Source organism: Muntiacus reevesi, chromosome 19 (assembly GCF_963930625.1).
Source record: "Muntiacus reevesi chromosome 19, mMunRee1.1, whole genome shotgun sequence".
Taxonomy (NCBI): Eukaryota; Metazoa; Chordata; class Mammalia; order Artiodactyla; family Cervidae; genus Muntiacus; species Muntiacus reevesi.
The window spans coordinates 57,004,891-57,021,159 of NC_089267.1; the positions used below are offsets into that span (position 1 = coordinate 57,004,891).

The 16,269-nt window shown below is 41.2% G+C and overlaps 1 long non-coding RNA gene across 1 annotated transcript in view; it reads right to left on the reverse strand.

Annotated features, from left to right (window-relative positions):
* Positions 1-747: 747 nt before the first annotated feature.
* LOC136150771 (uncharacterized) overlaps positions 748-16,269 on the reverse strand; it is a 31,612-nt gene continuing 16,090 nt past the window's right edge. Inside the window, exon 3 of the long non-coding RNA XR_010659930.1 lies at positions 748-1,358. This is a non-coding gene — a long non-coding RNA (uncharacterized lncRNA). The remainder of the gene's footprint in view (positions 1,359-16,269) is intronic.

Below are 16,269 nucleotides of genomic sequence, written 5' to 3' on the forward strand. Positions count from 1 at the left end.
TAAAAGGTTTTAGGGGAGTCTGCTCAACTCTAGGGATAATTCCTAGTTTAGCTTAATTAATGGCTGAGAACGTTTAAATATTAGTGGTTATGGTAACATTATAATTGAGTTCACATTTTTAAAACGTGTGTCTGAATTGTGTAGCCTATGTTTATGTGACCAGAGACAGGGACCTCATCTCCGTCCTTGACACTTGACCAGTGTTCCTTAGCTCATTCAGGTCCTCACCTGTAAAACGAGGAGATTAGACTCAGTTATGGGTATGACCCATTTCAGGGTAAAGATACTCCCCTAGGACCCCATTCTTTAATCATGCTGCCTACCTGCTTCAGTGAAACATTTTCCTTTTTAAAGCACAGATTTACTAGTAAGCATGCTTTTCACTGTGAGTTGATCATGGTGGTGAGGAAAACAGACCTGGCACAATCTACCAACACATTCTGTAGGTTCCTCTCCTCCGCACCCTCCCTTTTGCTCTCTTCTTGAGTGTCATTTTCCTTATTTCTGATTTTTGAATGTAATATGTCAGGGGAATTCTCTAGCAGTCCAGTGGTGAGGACTCCAAGATTTTGGTGCCGAGGGCCAGGGTTTCACCCCTGATCAGGGCACTGAGATCCCCCAAGCTGTGTGGCATAGCCAAAACAAATAAGTAAATAAATAAAATAGGAAACAACTAAGCCCAAGAGCCGCAATGAAAGGTCCTGCAAGACGCAACAAAGACCCTGTGTGCTGCAGCTGAGACCCAACACAGCCAAATAAGCAAATTAAAAAAAAAAAAAGAGTATCAAGCCTTTGCTTTGAATCGCTCCATTTACTAAGTCCAGACATCTGAATGGCTTTGAGAGAAAATAATAAAATTTCTACAGTAGAAAACAATAATAGAAATGGCAAATTCTCAATCTCTTATGCAATTCTTGAAATACTGTTAGAACCTGTAATTTAGTGACCAGCTGACTGAAGTAGATGCGTCATCACCATCACATTACTTATGTTGCAAGGCTTTAACTAGAAGCATCTCCTCTGTTCAAAACTGGTGTGTTGATGCTCCCCAAGGTGAATCTGGTGCTGTCTCTGCACTGTGCGTCAGGTCGGACCTTGCCAATCCGCAGACTCAGGATTTTATTTAATGTACAGTCCTTTTAATTCTGCCTTTATCTACTATCTGAGTCCGCCCAGGCTGCCATAACAAAATAGCAGAGCCTAGGTAGCTTGAACAACAGAAGTTTATTTACTCACTCTCTGGAGGCTGGAAGTCCAAGATCAAGTTGCTGTCGGGATTGGTGTTCGGTGAGGACTTTCTTCCTGTGGTTGCAGACAACCATTTTCTCATTTTGTCCTCAAATGACCTTCCCTCTGTGCTGGGGAGGATGAGTGGGGAGCGGAGAAGAGAAAGAGAGAGAGAGAGATCTGGTGTCTTTGCCTCTTCCAAGGACACGGATCCTATTAGATTAGGAGTCCATCCTTATGACCTCATTTAACCTTAATGCCCTAAAGGCCCTGTCTTCAAAGACAGTCGCGTGGGGAGTCAGAACTTCAACCTATGAATCTGGGGAAGTGCAATTCAGTCCATAACAGTTACCAAAAGATAACCACATACCAGCAAAGCAGATGGCTTGTTCTGAGTAATCTCTCATTATGGGCTATAATAATAAGTATTTCTAAAAAGAGACACGTATGGTAAACACATAACAAAACTAGATACGTTTTTCAGAAAGGCTTCCTGTGTATTGGCTTTGAAAAATTAAAAATTGTTAATGTATATTTATGATAACATTAGAATTGAAAATGTTCATTTCCTTTCTAGAGATCATTCCTTGAAATTACATGTTTTTATAAGGTAATAAGTATGAATCAGATTAAAATTTCTTCAAAAGGTGCTTTTCACCTCTCTATTTGCTCTAATGCATTTTATGTCAGCTAACACATATTTAATTATTGTTATTATTATAAGCTATTTGACTTCACTGAAACTAACTTCCTTTGTTATAAACTAATATGGCTTAGGAGAAAAGTTCATTCAAGCTCACTTATGAGAGAAGAGAGATTTCATTCAATATTTTAATTTTTTTCAGGCAAACATGATAGCTGGCCAGTTTTTAAAAATCTAGAATGTCACTTATCATTTCAGAAAAACATATTTTATTCACTGTCTAATTCATATCAAATGGCAGCAGTTGGCCTCTCCCTCGAGGTTGGCCCACTCCCACTATCCGCTGTTTAATAAAAGTTCTCTGCTTGGACTGTATTTAAAAAAAAAAAAAAGGCAGCAATTGATGTTCTTGTGTGTTTGTTTTTCTTTTTCTTGTTTAAAATTACTTTATAATTTTACCCAAGTGTTGTTGTTGCCAAGAGTTCACTCTCTTTCTCCAGGAGCACTTGCCTATGCAGTGATCTGCAATCATGAGGACAGGTAATAATTTATCTATCACGTGGCTTTGAAAGCTTCAAAACCCAGATTTGACCATAACACTCAATACCAGAGTTCAACACAGAGCAAGGTTAATTGTAGAACAGTGAATACTCCTGAATAGAAGTGAGCCAAAATTAATATTTGAAATGGGAATAAAAGGTCTAAAGTCAAAGTTATTACACAGAAATGTTCAAGGTTTATACTTATCATTAACAGACTCTATACCATATAATTTGAGAATACTAGAGAAACTATTAAAAGAAATTGAAAATGCATGTATATGAAGGAGAGAGTGACAAAAAGAGGGGTAGCAAGGAAACATTTTGCAGCTTTGAAATGTTTACACTGCTCCTGTCTCATCTAAATAATTTTATTTTAAAAATTAAGTCTGCAATATATACAGTTAAGCACACATAAATATGCCATTTTTAGCCCGGGGAATCCACAATGAAGGTGAAGATGAAGAAAAAAAGGCTAAATTAAAGGAGTAAAAAGGCCAAAATTGCCAGTCCATGACCAGCCTATTTGTCCTCTCTCAGCTGATGGATACATGAATTTTACGCAAGATCAAATTCTACCCAAGTTTCTGCGTTGCACAATAGGATGATCCACCATAGCTGCTAATCCAAGATAATTTGATCTTCAGATACTAATGCTGTGAAATAAACTCCGCAAATCGTAACCAACAATCTGGTTTCAAATTCCCAAATTCTTTCTGAAAAGTGCCTCTTACGTCCCTTTCTGACATCGGAGTGCCTATATTTCCATTATTGTATTATTTTTCCATTCCATTATTGTATATTTTTACATCGATATAGAATCTCAGCAACTGTTTGTTAGTTAACTTTGATTGATGTGGTATCTGAAACAGCAGTTATTAGTAAAGTTTCGGTAGAATTTAAACCCATGTGTGCAAGGAAATTACACTGCTCTCCAGAGTATCCGCTTAAGCAGCCTATGGCTCTGATAAGACAGCAAGCCTGTGGAAGCAAAAAAGCCTTAAAAGCTGGCAGAACAATCCCGGGACACATCTTATGAAAACTATCACGGTAAAAGTTCTGTAGCAATGGATTCTGCTTTTAGCCTCTGCTGCTCATACCAGAGAAACCGTCCACCCCGTTGCTACGCTGCCATTTTCTTTCACTTACAATGAAGTGGTGTTCTGCAGTCGCCAAGCTGTGTCTGACTCTGTGACCCCATGGACCCTAGCCCGCCAGGCTCCTCTGTCCATGGGGTTCTCCAGGCAAGAATGCTGGGGTGGGCTGCCATGCCTTTCTCCGGGGATCTTCCCGACCCAAAGATCGAACCCACGTCTTTTGGTCTCCTGCATTGCCAGGCGGTTCTTTACTGCTAGCGTCACCTGGGAAGCCCCCATCACGAAGTGTAGTCTTGCTCAAAAGAAAAATATATTCTGAGGAAATGTACAAAATTAATGTGTACAAAACATGAAACTTTTCTGAGTACAGTATAACAGTATGCATGATATATCTGGTTAGGATTATATGAAGGATTAAAGTCTCACGTGGATATATGTGTTTGAAAACTACTTGTGTACTAATAAGTTAGAAGTAAATTGTACTGAATTAGCAGATTTAGGTGAACATGACTCATTTGCTAAGAATGGGTCTCGGTCAGCAAGATATTTGGAAACAGATCCAACAAAGAGGATGAGACAGTGTGAAATTCCTGCACCACAAAAAGAGGGAGAAACAAAAAAAAGGGGGGGCGGGAACAGAAGTGAAGTTTGGGAGGAATTTATGCAGAAGGCAGTGTTTAAGATCACAGAGAAGTGCTTGGATTGTGAATAAAAGGATGTTCTTGCGTCTCATTCAACTGAACATTTTGGGCATAGTGACTGTTGTTTCTCCTGGTACTGTGACTGCAACAACATAAGTAAACTAAGTGTCCTGTTTGATAAATATTATTCCACCTGTCCAATCGGGACGCATGTATACCATGAAGCTAATGGAGCTTAAGCTTCAGGGTCCCTCACTCACACAGGCTGCTTCCAAGCCCATGAAGTGTCTAGAAGTGATCTCACGTGGTCATATATTTGAGTAGAATTTGCCAAAGATATTTCAATCACAGTCAGCTAGGACCACTATTTCTTTCCATTCTGACGTTCCCTCTGACATAACTAAGGTGACTTCCCCTTAGTTATGTCTCGTTGGAAAGGCCATAAGCATTTTGGGATCCAGTTAATGGGAAGCTGAACTGCACACACATTGGTCTGAGTTTCATGGAGTGTGATCATGTGTGATGCAGTACTTTTGTGTAGAGGTAAGTATTACTAGCCTTCCAGGTATAGAAATGACTTTCAGGAATATTCCTACTGCCCTCTGCGCCAGCTCACCTGGGATCCCCTCTTGTAAAATTGCAGAACCAGAAGATGCATTGCAATGTGACTTTTCCTACAATGGATGACCCTGTAAGTATTAATATGTGAGTTAGTGGAGCAGAAACAAAGACTCAAAGGAGAGGAGGTAAAAGTCAGTCTGTTGGAAATTCTTCCAGTCACTAGATAGGGAAATTGTTAAGGAGAGAGAAGTCTATTTTTAATCCTCCTAGTCAAAAAGCACGTTCTGTCCTGTCCGCAGCATGCTCAGTGATGCCGTGTACACAGTTATCACTGTGTCATAGTCTTTCCCCCTCTGAAGGAAAGTGGTACCTGACAGAATTTATCAGGATTACTGTCAGCATAAAAGAAGTCTGGTTTTAGTCTTGGGTAACTCTACAGCCACCAGGGACCAAGGCTCCTATGTTTCTGCTTTGTCATCCTCAGTATGTGGCTTCCTTGCTGAAGATTCTCTCAGGAATTCAGAATAATTACTGGTGTTTCAGCTATCATGTTTACCTTTCAGGAAGAAGAGAAGGATAAAAGGATGTGCCCTACAGCCAAATCAAGTCCTGTTAAGGGGCTATTCCAGATATTTTTCATAGCATTTCCCCTTTGGCCAGAATTTAGTAATGTGACCGTAACTATACAAAGGAGGCTGAGATGTGTAGTCTTTTCAGATGGGTGATTTGCTGCTAGACTACTACTTGGAAAATGGCAAACAGGTGGACAAATGGAGACTCAACAAAGCAGAGAAAGCTGACGTTTAAGCATCTGCAGTCGGGGACTCCCCTGGTGGCCCAGTGGTTAAGACTCCATGCTGCCGATGCAGGGGGCCCGGTTCCATTCCCCACGTGCTGCAACAACAGCGCCAAAAGGCATCTGCATCAGAAAAGCCAAAAAGCAAGACAAAAACGGCTGCAGAATTGGAGCTATCTGTCACTTCGAATGGGGCGTGGAATAAAAACAAGATCAGTTGAAAGTCTGTATAAAAAGCAATTCGATCTCTAGATGCCAGCCCTAACATTGCACAGCTAGGCACCTAAAACTTTCCCACCCCAACAGAAGACAGGCATTCTCACTGGAAAAGTTGAACCAGAACTCTCGCCTCAGGAATATTTTAGGAAAGTAAGACAAAAAAGTAAAACAAAGAGGTAAAGTTAAATTTTATATCCAGCATTGTGAGAACTTAATTCCCTTGCCCTTACTCGACTCCTAGAATAATAGCAGCCATGTTTACACCCTCTTCTGAAACATACAACAATAACAATACAAACGAACAAAGAAAACCCAAGAGGAAAAAACCGTTCAGATGCTAATATTTGCACATCTACAAAGTAAGGCCTGAGTATAGGTCTACAGGAAACTGCACAGTGACGCCATCAGTTAGCAGCCCCTAGCCAAGCTTTTAAGGCATTCTGACGTTTCTTAAATAAGAACAGAGAACAAAGAAGTCACTAGATGTTTAAGGGTGTCTCGGCAAGATCACCTTATTGGCGCTCTAAAGGCCTGGGATCACAAATCCCAGTGTGTGTTAGCTGCTCAGCCGTGTCCAACTCTTTGCTCTTTGCGACCCCACAGACTGTAGCCCACCAGGCTCCTCTGCCCGTGGAGTTCTCCAGGCAAGAACACTGGAGAGGGTTGCCATTTCCTTCTCCTGTAAATCCCAGAGATGCCTGCAACTGACATTTATGCTATTTCTGAAGCTCTCAGTTCAAGGAAGCGTATGTTAGCCTGAAAGACTGCAGGTGATTAAAAATAAAGAAGACTGTCCATGTCCGGTGTTCTAGGCTACAGCATGCTGTCTTCTTTGTTGTGCACAACAAGATTGAGAGGGGGCTCCCAGGTCTAAGGAGGTGGCCTCTGACACAGATCAGGACTGGCTTCAGTGCAGAACTCCAGGCTCTCAGCTCCTAAAATTACCCGACATAGCTGCTCGAGACTTCTCTGCTGAAAACGAATTCCTAGACCGCTGCCCGGCAACCCGTGGACACGACAGCACGATTGATGGACATTCAAGACCAAAGGTTCCCGTAATTTCCTGGCTGGCGTCAGAGAAGCAATGGGATAAGGAGGGAGCAGTTACATCAATCTCATTGCCTTCATGTGACTGATACATTCAGGAATATTCGAAAAGGGGCAGGATGGAAGGCGTCTAGAGAATTCACAGAGCAGAGGCATCCACTGCCTGGTGATGACATTGTCCCCATTACATGCTGTCTCTCTGACAGTGGAGACTGAAGTTCAGAAGGATGTGACTCAGCTTCGTTTATTGATGGCAGCGTCCACAACCCTGGTAGGAGAAGGCAAGGGAAAGTCAGCCTGAAGCTGTTGTTTGGAGAAGTTTATTGAGATGCGGTCACTCCTATGTCAGTGACCAGATCAGTCTTGTAACTTCAGTCATCATCTCCTTTTTTCCTGAGTATCTGGCTCTCTCTTCATCTCTCTCTTTTACTAGGGAAGTATTATTTTATTGTTTCCTCCTTCAGGATACAGTTGGTATTCGTCTGTACTCCCTATGCTTCTGCTAGGCTCTGAATCTTTGATAACTCTCTCTAGGCTTGTATTCTGCAGAGATGACTCAGTCGCTGCATCCCCACTTTGCACAGTGCCATCCTTGCCAACGAGTTTACACTTCTCTTAAATTAGTGCCACCAATGTTTGTGATTTTTCAGCCAGCATTTGTAAAAGCAGCATTCCCTGTTTCACATAAAGTCAGCTTTTAGACAATAAGTCTGAACAAATATTCTAGGTTGCTTCAGTCGTGTCCAACTCTTTGCAACTAGAGCCTGCCAGGCTCCTCTGTCCATGGGATTTTCCAGGCAAGCCTACTGAAGTGGGTTGTCATTTCCTCCTCTAGGGGATCTTCCCAACCCACAGACTGAGCCAGCATCTCTTAGGTCTCCTGCATTGACAGTCAGGCTCTTTACCACTAGCACCACATATGAGACCCACCAAAAGGCTGATGACTGGTGCACACATCTTAGATTCTAGCTGGAGGCTGCAGAGGGCAGGGCCTGGGTACCCCTCACCCAGCCAGGGCTCCACCACCACTGCTTGTGGCTTCCCAAGGATGCCTGAAGCCAAACTCTAGAGTGAATTAAATCCCTCCCATGACACTGAAGCCCACCACAGAGCCCTGTGGAGTAACCATGCCCCTACCCAGCTCACGAAAACTTCTGAGATCCCCTTAGTTACGCTGGCAACATCCCACACTAGCAACCGAAGCAAGCCACCAGTGGCGCTGGTTCAGAGAACGGATGCGTGCTAAGTCACTTCAGTCTTACATGAGTCTTTGCAGCCCTGTGGACTGAAGCCAGCCTCGCTTGCTGTCCATGGGAATCTCCAGGCAAGAATACTGGAGTGGGTTGCCATTTCCATCTCCAGGGGATCTTCTTGACCCAGGGATCAAACCTACATCTCCTGTGTCTCCTGCATTGCAGGCAGATTCTTTACCACCGAGTCACCAAGGAAGCCCCAAAGAATGGATAGATCAAGTTTTTAGTTTCTTACAGTTACTGTCCACTGACCCCCTCCTCTCTTCTTAATTAAAAAAAGAACCTTTTTTTTTTTTTAAAGAAAAAAGAAAGTACCTTTATTTTTTCAAGACATGCTTTGTGGCATGTGGGATCTTAGTTCCCCTACTAGGGATTGAGACTGTGCCCCCAGCAAGGAAAGTCCTGAAACATTTTTTTTTATTAAGGTAATATATATGTTCTGTGAATACATATCTTAAATGTATATAATTTGATGACTTTTGACAAATATACACCTGTATAACCAGCGTGCCAGTCTGGATGTAGGACAGTTTCATCACCTTCAGAAAGTTCCCTCATTCCCCCTTCCAGGAATCCCTACTTCCTGAAGGCAGTCGTCTCTGATTTTTATCAACATATATTAATTTGAACTCTTGGCACAAATGGCATCATGATCTTTTGTATCTGACTTCTTTTGTTCAGCATCATGTGTTTGGGGTTCACCCATGTTGGCCCATGTCTTTCATTCTGAGCTGAATGCCGTTGTACAGATACACAGGGTTGAAATCATCAGCCCACCCCTCTTGCTCCCCATTCACTCCGCCGTCTCTGACCTCACTTCAACAAGGCAGCCCCCTAGCTCGGCAGCAGGAACCCCTCGTTCAGTGTCAGCGTCCCCAACCACAAAATCGGAGGCCACCACCTCCTCTGGTTCACATTAGCTTCCCTCCTTTTAGAAAATGTTTGCAATTTATTTGTTAAAGAAACCGGGTAGTTACTCCTCTAGATTGCCACATAGTGAAACTTGTTAACTGCTTTCCTCTGGTATTGGGACAGTACAGATACAGAATACTTCCAATAGCAAAGAAAGTTCTATAGGCTGGATCACTCAAGGTTTTTGCAAGAGTATACCGATATGAACTTCCTTCAAGAGGGCATATAACTGGTTGTTTCTTTGTGTTAATTGAACAGCCATTCATGGTCATTGCCTAGATCCATTATTTCTCTAGAAGTTCAAAACTGTGATATTTTAATTCTGTCCCTGGAGAAGGAAATGGCAACCCATTCCAGTATTCTTGCCTGGGAAATCCCATGGATGCAGGAGCCTGGTGGACTCCATGGGCTTTGTGTCCGTGGTCACAAAGAGTCGGACACTGAGCACTTTCTCTTTAATTCTATTGTTCCTTCTTTAATTCTATCGTTCCTTCTTTATTTTACTGACTGAAATACTTTTAGAAAGAAAACTTCTCTCATCAACCATTTGGGTTTCCTTGAGGTATAAGTTTATACAGAGAAGTTAGGTTCAAAAGGTGATCAATCAGACTTATTTTTTAGTATGAGTGGGACCTTGCACACTTACAAATAAATGATGCTTCACACTTATTCTTTTTGTTGTTGTTCTTAAAATTTTTAACCTTTATTTATATTTTTTCCCAATTATTTTTATTAGTTGGAGGCTAATTACTTTAAAGTATTGTAGTGGTTTTTGCCATACATTGACATGAATCAGCCATGGATTTACATGTATTCCCCATCCCGATCCCCCCTCCCACTTCCCTCTCCACCCGATCCCTCTGGGTCTTCCCAGTGCACCAGGCCCGAGCACTTGTCTCATGCATCCAGCCTGGGCTGGTGATCTGTTTCACCCTTGATAGTATACTTGCTTCAATGCTATTCTCTCAGATCATCCCACCCTCACCTTCTCCCACAGAGTCCAAAACTCTGTTCTATACATCTGTGTCTCTTTTTCTGCTTTACATATAGGGTTATCGTTACCATCTTTCTAAATTCCATATATATGTGTTAGTATACTGTATTGGTGTTTTTCTTTCTGGCTTACTTCACTCTGTATAATGGGCTTCAGTTTCATTCACCTCATTAGAACTGAATCAAATGAATTCTTTTTAATGGCTGAGTAATATTCCATTGTGTATATGTACCATAGCTTTCTTATCCATTCGTCTGCTGATGGGCATCTAGGTTGCTTCCATGTCCTGGCTATTATAGACAGCATTGCACTTATTGATACTCAAATTGTCCCCTCTTTAGCTATTACTGCCTTTTGAATCCTTTTGATAGGACTCCAGAGGACTTTAATAGCTTCTCTACTTCTGATTTGACAAAATACTCTAGATTTATTTTCTACATTTCTCTCCCCAGACCTGACATTAGCCACCGTTTCACAGTCATGGTTCCTTTGAGAAAAAAATTATATTTAAAGACTATAATCCATACTTTCAGGGTGCTAAGTACTACCGGTCATTGTTTCTAAGCCTTTTCAGTGGGCAAAGCTGAGAAATAGTATTTAAATTGAGGTATAATTGACATTGGGGAAGGAAATGGCAACCCACTCCAGAATTCTTTCCTGGAGAGGAACCTGGCGGGTCACAGTCCATGGGGTCACAAAGAGTCAGACATGGCTGAAGCCACTTGGCATATGTGCGCGTAGTTGACTTGTAACATTGTATTAGTTTTAGGTGTACGATATAATGATTTGATGTATGTATATATTGTGAATTGATTGCCGCAAAAAGTGTCGTCAACATGCATTACCACACACAGATAAAAATGTTTGTTTCCTTGTGATGAGAACTTTTAAAATTCACTCTCAGCAACTTTCAAACGTATAATACAGTATTGTGAACTCTAGTCATCGCGCTGCACGTTTTACCCCCAGGACTTATTTTCTCGCTTTTGATCACTTTCATTCATTTCCTTCAGCCCCTGCCCCCCGGCTTTGGCAGCCATCAGTCTGTTCTCTGTAGCTACGAGCTCCATTATTTTAGATTTCATTGGTAAGTGAGAGCGTGTAGTATTTGTCTTTCTCTGTCTGACTTAAGAAATATTTTTTTAAAGAGAAAACATACCACATGCAAGAGCCTTTTAACTGATCTGTTTGTGCCAGTTTCTACTTCACTATTCCTTCCAATTCATCCTCCGCATTTCTGTCAGAATCATCCTTGTAAAACACAGATCTGATCTTCTTAATCCCCTGCTTAAAAACTTGTGCTGGAGTTCCATTGCCCAAAGGATTAAGCCAAAGCTCCTTGGCATGGTATACATGCAGATCCTCTCAAAATCTGGCTCCTGATCTCAATTCCAACCTCTTTACCGTTCATTCTTTCCTCCCCCGGAGTTCAGTACACCATACCGTTCCCACCACACTGTCCCTTTGCTCATCTCCCTGAAATGCCCTGATTTCTCTATTCCTCAGTAAAGTTGTGTTTATCCTTCAATAAATAGCTCAAATATCAGTTTTATCTAAAATAAATTGTGGTTTCATGTCCCCGTAGAGAACTAACCTCTTTCTATCATGTCCTCCATAGTACTTTGAAATATCTGTATGTGGTGCTAATGAAATTGTATAATAATGATTTGTTCACATGCATCACTCTCTCTCTCTTTCTCTAGCTAGAATGTTCCCCCAAAGGTAAAACACTCAACCACTGGTGGTACTGTAAATGGTTTTATGTGTCCCACTGATACGACATTAAATATTGAATTGCACAGTGTGAGAGTTATTCCCCTCTTAATACTTTAGGGAGAAAGCTTTAGTTTTGTGCTAGTTAATAGCTTCCCTGTGGCTCAGATGGTAAAGAATCCGCCTGCAGTGCAGGAGACCTGGGTTTGATCCCGGGGTCGGGAAGATCCTCTAGAGAAGGGAATGGCGACCCACTCCAACATTCTTGTCGGGAGAATCCCATGGACAGCCTGGAGGGCTACAGTCCATGGGGTCGCAAAGGGTCGGACACGACTGAGTGACTAAGCAGGCATACGCACATGCACGGCTTTAACATCTCTCTATTATTGTCTGATTAATTTCCCTTTTTAAAGAGAGAGCAGGTGTCAGGCTTGAAACTATGTAGATACCTACATAAATTGGCTGAAGTTTATATATTTCTTCAAAATATTTTCTTTCCTTTCTTTTTTTTATTTTCTGACCTCACCTCACAGCATGTGGGCTCTGTTCCTCGTCCAGGGATTGAACCCATGCCCCCACCTTGGAAGCACAGAGGCTTAACCACTGGACCACTAGGGAAATCCCACTTCATGATATCTTCTGATGATTGCTTTTTGCCTGTGAAATTTTAATAATTAATATCAATAATAGATTTTTCTTCTAAAATAAAAGATAATTTAAAGAAAGATAGTGAGTTTATAATGGTAACAAAGTGAATCATCATGGTAAAACTCTTACAGGATATGTGAAAATGACTTAATGCTGGGAAATTGGGCTAAGTCCTTCAGAATTAGGAAACATCTATTTTCATCCTAGTACTATGTTTAGTAGATCACTAAATTTTGTCAAATTAAGTTAGGAAGAAACATCCACCTCCAACATTTTTGAGATTTGGTGTAATTTGGGGGGATATATAGTTAAAGAGACAAGCCTTCTCTAATCTGACTTTTCTGAAAAAGTTAAATAATACTCATTGTTATCATATAAATTACCTTTAAAATGGTTTCCCATAGCTATGCTGTGCTGAGTCACTCAGTCGTGTCCGACTCTTTGCGACCCCATGGACTGTAGCCCGCCAGGCTCCTCTGTCCATGGAGTTTCTCCAGGGAAGAATACTGGAGTGGGTTGCCATGCCCTTCTCCAGGGGATCTTCCCAGCCCAGGGATCGAATCCAGGTCTCCTGCACTGCAGGCGGATTTTTTACCATCTGAGCCACCAGGGAAGCCCAAAAATACTGGAGTGGGTAGCCTATCCCTTCTCCAGGCGATCTTCCCAACCCAGGAATCAAACCAGGGTCTCCTGCATTGCAGGCTGATTCTTTACCAGCTGAACTATCATGGAAGAAATGTTCATAATCCTCATAAGAGGATATACTCTCCAATTGGATTGTGTGAAATGATGTCTTATTAGTCAAAGTTCAGGGGCAATAGAAGAATGTTTACAAGACATTCTATTCGAATCACCACATCGCTTTCCATCATCAACACCATCAAGGTCACGGTACATTTTAAGGGAGGATAGACCAGAATAGCTGTCACTAGAGGCAAGCTAGCACCATCTGTTGGAGAATTAGTTCACAGCATAAGATAATACCAACTGACTTCATTACTGTGGAATTTACTTATCCAAAGTACTTTTCATCATCCAAATTTCAACACACTCATGCATATCCAAGTACAATTTAATTTTCAATTACGTCTAGTTCTCCACTATGATAGTCAAAAACAAAACTAGTTAATTAATCTGATTAAAATATACTAGTTTTTTATGATTTGACTCTTTAGTTACAGATTTGATAATGAGACTATTTTGACCCATTTAAGAACTGGAAAAAAAAAGTGATATTATACAGCCACAGGCATTGTAGGCTTGCCGTAGAATAACAAATACATGTTGCACAAAACAGCCTCATAGATACAGAGAACAAGTGGGTGGGTGGTTGCCAGAGGAGAAAGTGGCAGAAAGGTGGGCAAAACAAGTGGAGGACGTTAAGAGGTATAAACCTCTGGTTATAAAGTGAGCCACGGGGATATAATACACAGCATAAAGATATGGTTAATGATACTGTAATAGCTTTGTATGAGGATGGATGATTACTAGACTTACTGTGGTGATCATTTCATAATATATGTAAATGTGAAATTGCTACGTGGTACTCCTGAAACTAATATACTAGCGTACATCAGCTCTATTTCAATTGTGTGTGTGTGTGTGTGTTTGTTCAGAATGAAAAACAAAAATACATGGTTTGCTTTTATAAACCAGCCTTCATCCATGGTAATTAGAAATAGGGCTAGCCTTGGGACTTCCCTGGTGGTCCAGGGGTTAAGAATCCACCTTCCAATGCAGGGGATGTGGGTTCCATCCCTCTTCAGGGAACTGAGATCTCACCTGTCACAGGGCAGCCAAACTTTCACTTTCACTTTAGATGCTAAATGAAAAGTGAGTTATCAGCAATTTTCCCAGAGACAGGGCTTAGGAGTCAAGTTTCAAACATTAGAAATAAAATCGTAAGTGCTTTTATTTTAAACATAACTTACAGATGCCTGATTTTAAAGATTTGTCCACTACGACAGTTTTAGCAAGTTAAAAAAAGATTCTGAATTTTTCATGCTATGTTCTCTATGGAACTGTGATTTCAGTGAAGAAGTTTAAAATCTATTTACTTTTGAAAAGTGAGCTAGGTAAAGTAATGATATTATTTAAATGAGAAATAACCTAATTTTCCTAAAATATTTTCCAATCAAAGTCTCTCTTATAGGGAAAAACAAGAAGCATTAGATTGTAGCATTTATTAATTACTTATTTATTTTATGGAGCTAGAACTGACATAACATTGCCTACATTTAAGGTGTATAACATTTGTTTGATAGATTTATGTATGGCAACATGATTAACATTAACATTCTATCACATCGCATAATTATTACCTCTTTTTTTATGGTGAATATAAAGTGTAATTTTGAAACTGCATTATTATTATTATGTACTGGCCATGCTCCTCAGCTTGCAGGATTTTCGTTCCCTGAAACTGCACCCTTGGTAGTGAAAGCAGAGTCGTATCTACTGGACAGCTGGGGAATTCCCATGAAAACTGTATTAAATGGAAGCAAATAGTAACTGCCGCAAAGAATGATACGTATAACTCTGCTATACAACAGGGGCTATAGTTATTAAACCGTCATCAGATTTTGCCAGTGGTATATCCCTTGGGAATTCTCTGGCAGTTTAGAGAGAACATTAACTCTCCCAAGCCTTGGGGGGTACCATTTAATGCCTTAAGGCAATGATTCATTAAAGCGATACTTTTACTAAATGCATCTAACTAAAGTCTAGTCTCAGGGTAAATATGAATATGTTCGTGAACCTGGTCACAGGCAGCATATTTAGTCTTGACCTAACACCTTTTCTTTGCTTCTTTAAGTAAGAGTATCTGCCCTTGTGGCTCAGCTGGCAAAGAATCTGCCTGCAATGCGGGAGACCTGGGCTCAGTCCCTGGTTTAGGAAGATCCCCCAGGGAAGGGAAAGGCTACCCACTCCAGTGTTTGGCCTGGAGAATTCCCTGGTCTGTATAGTCCATGGGGTCGAAAAGAGTTGGACACGACTGAGTAACTCTCACTTTCACTTTAAGTAAGAGTACCAGCAAATGCCAAGGGCAGGGTCAAGCACAGTGGCTGCCTCAGATGCTGGGGCAGCCGGACCCTCTGGGTAACATTCTGCAGTTGTCCCTTCGTGACGACAGCCCGCCTCCAGCCTTCCCACTAGACAGCAGTTTCCCTACACTTCGTTGCCTCGAATCGAATTTGGAAATAGGAGGAACATACATTTTATGTCATATAAACAGTTAGGGTTCCGTAACTTATTTATTATTTTAAATTAAAACTGTACACATTTAAAGTATACAACGTGATAATTGGATATATAGACACGCATGGTTACTATAGTCAAGCTACTTATCGTATCCATCTCTGACATGGTTACCATTTCCATAACTTATTTTAAATCAATTCCAGCTAGCTTTAAAGTTCAAGTTTGTAACTGAACTTCCACAGTTTAAGTCCCTTTCCTCAAATGCTTCTATCAATAGGAACAGGAAAAAAACCTACTACCTACCCATTAGGTCTTTTCAGATATGCCAATAGAAGCTTTATTCAAACTGTAAAGAGATTCGTAGAGTTCTTCCAATTATAAAAAGCATTTTAAAAATAACCCGACAGTACCAACTGTAAGGAAAAGAAAGTGAAAATCAGAGTGTAACGCCTCCACCTAGAAACAGCCCTGTTTATAAGTGAGCAGACCGATGCATGTATCTTTAACTAATAGGCTCATGGTTTACATAGAGCCCAGTGAATGTTTACCCCACCTAACGTGTCAGTGTGCGTGCACGCGTGCTAGGTCACTTCAGTTGTGCCCAGCTCTTTGTGACCCCATGGACTGTAGCCCAGCAGGCTCCGTCTGTGGGATTCTCCAGGCAAGAATACTGGAGTAGGCTGCCATGCCCTCCTTCAGGGGATCTTCCCGACCCAGGGATCGAACCCACATCTCTTACATCTCCTGCCTTGGCAGGCAGGTTCTTTAACCACTAGCG